This window comes from Belonocnema kinseyi, chromosome 2 (genome assembly GCF_010883055.1).
Source record: "Belonocnema kinseyi isolate 2016_QV_RU_SX_M_011 chromosome 2, B_treatae_v1, whole genome shotgun sequence".
Classification (NCBI taxonomy): domain Eukaryota; kingdom Metazoa; phylum Arthropoda; class Insecta; order Hymenoptera; family Cynipidae; genus Belonocnema; species Belonocnema kinseyi.
Window position 1 is genome coordinate 40,222,552 of NC_046658.1, and position 6,461 is coordinate 40,229,012.

Genomic DNA, 6,461 nt, shown 5'->3' on the forward strand with positions numbered 1-6,461 from the left:
CACGAGTGATTCCAGGACTCGGTCGGTGCGCAAAGAAACTGCACCACCGACAATGACCGACATAAGGTAAATGAAAGTGGCCCTCAACCCTTAACATGTGTGCGTCGCGTGTCCATCGTAGGTATATCGCACGCACACAACCTGATATCGGCTTTAACTCAGGCAGATTTAGAATTGAGATTGTTGGTATTTTATTGTTCGATCCCGAAGCAAGCAATTTTTGACAGATACAATCTAACAGATAAATGGGTCAATTTTGTGTGTTTTTAACTGTCCAGTGTTTCACCTTAAAATCCGCTTGTAGATTATGTATATTTGTGCTATAATTATTATCCATAGCTGGTTCACTTTAATGCCAGAGTAAGCAAATGTGCAAATACCTCAAGAAATTGTAGGTTATGTTTCTATGTTTACCTTTCAGCTCCACTCTCCTCATCATTGTTTTCAGGTTCTTTTCTTCAGAATTATCACACCAGGTGCGATCGAAAAATCGTTGGATTATCAACATCAACCCCTAAATATTTTACTTAAAAAAAAAGTCAACCACATGTTGTACGTCAAAAAAATTAAAGAAATGTACAACTTCAAGTCGGGTGGTCACAGACTAGGAAAAACGGGAACTATAGCCCAGATTTTTGAACATCAAAAAGTATCCTAGAGTTTAGAGGAAAACCCGGAATTTTCCAAATTCATTTTTTACTTTTGTTGATTTTATCTAAATTTTCCTAAAAAGTCAACTTTTTTTGGGTAGCAAAATCAACTATGTTGATGAACACTCGTCTATTTCGAACAGCTAGTTTGATCTGTTAGATCTTTTAGTTTTTAAATTAGAAAAAGTTAAATTAATTAAAAAAATACGAATTTTCTACAAAATACTTAAATTCTCAACTAAGAAAAAGTAATTTGAGAAACAAACAGTTGAATATTCAGTTAAAAAAATTAATTAAAAAAAAAAAGATTTTTCAACAAAAGAAATTAATTTTGAACTAATTGTAAGATTACGAATCTTTTACCAATAAAGTGAATTTTAAAGAAAGTAGTTCAACTTTCAACCAACAAGTTGAATTTTCAACAAAGTACTTGAATTCTCAACTTAAAAAATTAGTTTTCAACCAAACAGTTCAATTTTTAACCAAACAGTTAAATTTTTATTTAAAAAATTGAGTTTTAACTCAGAATATAAATTTTCAACAAAAGAGATGAATTATGAAGAAAATAGTTTAACTTTCAACCAAAGAGTGGAATTTTCAATCAAAGAATATGAATTTTTTACAAAAAACGCAATAGTTGATATTTCAGCCAAAGAAGATTTTAAATTATAATTTAATAAAAAAATTAATTTTTAACCAAAAGAAGAATGTTTAATAAAATAGTTCAATTTTTAACAAACGATGAATTTTCAACTAAGATTATGAATCTTCAACCGGAAAAATGAATTTTGAAGAGGGTAGCTCAACTTTTAAGCAATAAGTTGAAGTTACAATCTAAGAAGATGAATTTAAAAAATGTAATATTTGATATTACAAACAAACAAAATTTTGTTTTAAATTAAAAACAGTTAGATTTATTTAAAAAATACGAATTTTCAATAAAATATTTAAATTCTCAACTAAGAAAAATTTATTTTAAAACAAACAATTGAATATTCAGTTACAAAAATTAATTAACGAAAAATGTTTTACTAAAAGAAATAAATTTTTAACTTATTTTAGTTCAATTTTTAACCAAATATTTCAATTTTCAGTTAAAAAATTGAGTTTTAAGGCAGAATATAAATTTTCGACAAAAAAAAAATGAATTTTCAACTGAGATTATGAATCTTTAACCAAAAAGATGAATTTTGAAGGAATTAGTTCAACTTTCAACTAAAAAGTTGAATTTACAATCTAAGAAGATGATTTTTTAACGAAAAATCTAATATTTGATATTACAAACAAAAAAAGATTTTGTTTTAAATTAGAAACAGTTAAATTCATTCAAAAAATACGAATTTTTAACGATATTCTTGAATTCTCAACTTAGAAAAATTAATTTTAAAACAAAGAGTTAAATATTAAGTTAAAAAACCAATTAAAAAATTTTTTTTACTAAAATAAATCAATTTTTAACTAAAAGTAAGATTATGAATCTTTAACCAACAAACTGAATTTTAAAGAAAGTAGTCCAACTTTCAACAGAGTTGAAATTTCTACCTAAAACGTTGAATTTTCAATTAAAATACTTTAATTCTCAACTAAAACAAATTATTTTTCAACCAAACAATTCGATTTTTAACCAAATAGTTAAATTTTCAGTTAAAAAATTGAGTTTTAACCCAGAATATAAATTTTCAACAAAGATTATGAAACTTTAATAAATAATAAATAATGAAGAAACAGTTCAATTTATATGAAGTATACGAATTTTCAACAAAATACTAGAACCCTTAACTAAAAAAAAATTCATTTTCAACTTAACAGTTTAATTTTCTGCCAAATAGTTAAATTTCCAGTTTAAAAAATTAGTTTTAACCAAAAAAATATTTCCACAAAGAAGTATCGTTTTCAACCAAAAAGATGTATTTTTCAACTAAAATTATGAATCTTTAACAAACAAAAATATATGAATTTTAAAGAATGTAGTTCAAATTTAAACCAAATATTTAATTTTAAATCAAAAACAATTGCATTTTCAACCAAATAGTTAAATTATTAATGAAAAAATAAACGTTAAACAACAAAAAAACTAATTTTTAACAAAGTAGTTTTATTTTAAGCAAAAGAGATGAATTTTCAGCTGTGTTTATGAAACTTTAACCAAAACAATTAATTTTAAAGAAAATAGTTCACTTTTCAACCAATAAGTTGAAGTTTTAATCCTAATGAATTAATTTTTAACAAATAATTTAATAATTAATATTTTAACCAAAAAATATTTAATTTTAAATCAGAAACAGTTGATTTATCAACAAAATAGTTAAGTTTTTAAGATATAGTATAAATTTTTAACTGAAATTACGAATCTTTAACTAAAAAATTACTGCATTTTTGAGGCGAAATTCAAATTTTCAAACCGGAAATTGTGAATTTTCAACATGAAAGTTAATTTGAAATCGAAACAGATTAGTTTTTAATCATAAAGATGAAGTTTTAATCAGATATTTCCGGTTTTAAACAAAAAAGATGAAATTTCTAAAAAAAAAAAAATGAATTTTCAAGTCAAAAAACGAATTTTCAAGAAAACAATTGAATTTTCAACTAAAAAGGATGACTTTATGTATTCACGGCCCCTAAAAAGAATTAGGATTCATTGACCTACAAAAAAATATTAAATTTTCTTCTTTTAGGACATGAACTTGTGTAGATTCCCAGATCAGATCCGATTCAAGATATCTTACGAAAACCTAGTTTGTAGAAGTGGAGCCACTTCTATCACAGCAATGCCACTTATCATACTGTCAATTCTATATGCATTTAGACATTATCATTAGTTTAATTTTAAGTTGATTAATCCTCATAAAATCGATTAGTCTCACGCCCTATAAGCACAAAATTGCCTTCATTCAAATTTCGACTCTTGGCCACAGTTTCTACATTTTTTTAGCTTTTTCCATTTTCTATTGCTATTTAATCAAGTAAAAGTATCATAAGCTTTCGCATACTTAAGAACAATAATTTATTTTCAGCTATTCTTTTTCCGTTCTGGACTATTCATCAAATCCAAAGTTATTTGGATTTTTGTAATAAATTGTAATAATTATTAATTGTAAGCTGCTGACATTTTGAAAATATTTTATAGATGCATATTTTTCCGGTCAAATTAAAAATCGAGTTTTTCATTTCAAAGATGAAAGCTTCTGTCGAAAATGGAATAATGTTCAAGAAAATAGTTGAATTTTTAAACGAATGAGATTAATTCTGATTGCGAAATTTAATAGTAAAAATTTTCAAATTAAAAATCGAGTTTTTTATTTAACCGATGAAAGTTTCTGTCGAAATTGGAATAATGTTCAACAAAATAGTTGAATTTTTAAACGAAAGAGATTAATTCTGATTACGAAATTTAATAGTAAAAATTTTCAAATTAAAAATCGAGTTTTTAATTTAACCTATGAAAGTTTCTGTCGAAATTGGAATAATGTTCAACAAAACAGTTGAATTTTTAAACGAAAGAGATTAATTCTGATTGCGAAATTTAATATTAAAAGTTTTCAAATTAAAAATCGAGTTTTTTATTTAACCGATGAAAGTTTTTGTCGAAATTGGAATAATTTTCAACAAAACAGTTGAATTTTTAAACGAAAGAGATTAGATCTGATTGCGAAATTTAATAGTAAAAATTTTCAAATTAAAAATCGAGTTTTTAATTTAACCGATGAAAGTTTCTGTCGAAATTGGAATAATGTTCAACAAAACTCTTGAATTTTTAAACGAAAGAGATTAATTCTGATTGCGAAATTTAATAGTAAAAATTTTCAAATTAAAAATCGAGTTTTTTATTTAACCGATGAAAGTTTCTGTCGAAATTGGAATAATTTTCAACAAAACAGTTGAATTTTTAAATGAAAGAGATTAATTCTGATTGCGAAATTTAATAGTAAAAATTTTCAAATTAAAAATCGAGTTTTTAATTTAACCGATGAAAGTTTCTGTCGAAATTGGAATAATGTTCAACAAAACTCTTGAATTTTTAAACGAAAGAGATTAATTCTGAACGCGGAATTTAATAGTAAAAAATTTCAAATTAAAAATCGAGTTTTTCATTTCAAAGACGAAAGCTTCTGTCGAAAATGGAATAATGTTAAACAAAATAGTTGAATTTTTAAACAATAGAGATTAATTCTGATTGCGAAATTTAATAGTAAAAATTTTCAAATTAAAAATCTAGTTTTTTATTTAACCGATGAAAGTTTCTGTCGAAATTGGAATAATGTTCAACAAAACAGTTGAATTTTTAAACGAAAGAGATTAATTCTGATCGTGGAATTTAATAGAAAAATTTTCAGATTAAAATGCGAACTTTTAATCTAAAAGATCGAACTAGCTGTTCGAAATAGACGAGTGTTCATCAATATAGTTGATTTTGCTACCCAAAAAAAGTTGACTTTTTAGGAAAATTTAGATAAGATCAACAAAAGTAAAAAATTAATCTGGAAAATTCCGGGTTTTCCTCTAAACTCTAGGGTGCTTCTTGGTGTTCAAAAATCTGGGCTATAGTTCTCGTTTTTCCCAGTCAGTGACCACCCGACTTGAAGTTGTACATTTCTTTAATTTTTTGTGACGTACAATATGTGGTTGACTTTTTTTTTAAGTAAAATATTTAGGGGTTGCTGTTGATAATCCAACGATTTTTCGATCGCACCTGGTGTGATAATTATGAAAAAAAAAACCTGAAAACAATGATGAGAGTGGAGCTGAAAGGTAAACATAGAAACATAACCCTACCGAAAAGAATCTTTGAGTATATACTAAAAATTCTTTAGATCAAAGAATCTCAAAGAAATTCTCCGCAGGCACTCAGGTAGATATTTTTAAAGGTCCAGGAAGCTCGTTTAAATGGCCTGAAGGCTTTAAAATATCCTTTCCGAAATTGAAATAAGAAAACGATCATAAATAACAAGCAGAGAGACTATCACAATAGAGTATCCGACACTCAAGGGTCCTTTGTTAATCTTTCGGATTAAAATTTAGAAGTAGATTTTTTTAATTTCATAGTTAACAGCCTAAAACATAATAATTTGGAATCTATGGTTTTCGATGACTTCAGATATTTAACTTTTTTATTAATGCTTAAAATTGGAATTAATAGAACGTTTCTCGTAAATGGAATGAGATACGCCAAAAAAGACAACATTTTTTAATTCAACTAGAAAATTCTATATCAGTATATAAGTTATAATTATAAATAAGTATAATGAGAAAATTCATTAATTAAAAAAAAGTATTATTAATTTGAAGAGAAATTTAAAAAGGGAGAGCGGATTAGCCACGACCAACTACTGTAAATAACTGCCCGCCCGGTACGTGACGAATACAAAAGGATCATTATATTAGCGTCGCACCACTCTTAAAACGACCACTAAAAGGATCTTGAAAAGGACCCAAATCTCTCAAACTATCTCCGAGACTATTTTGTTTCAAATCGACTTTGTTTATAGACTCAAATGGGCCAAGCTATTTCGCTAAAGAAAACTAAGAGATTTCTTTCGGTAGGTAACCTACAATTTCTTGTAGTGTTTGCAGATTTGCTTACTCTGGCATTAAAGTGAACCAGCTATGAGAACCCATTTATCTGTCAGATAGTATCTGTCAAAAATTGCTTGCTTCGGGATCGAACAGTAAAATACCAACCATCTCAATTCTAAATCTGCCTGAGTTAAAGCCGATATCAGGTTGCGTGCGTGCAATATACCTACGATGGCCACGCGACGCACACATGTTAAGGGTTGAGGGCCACTTTAATTTACCTCATTTCGTTCATTG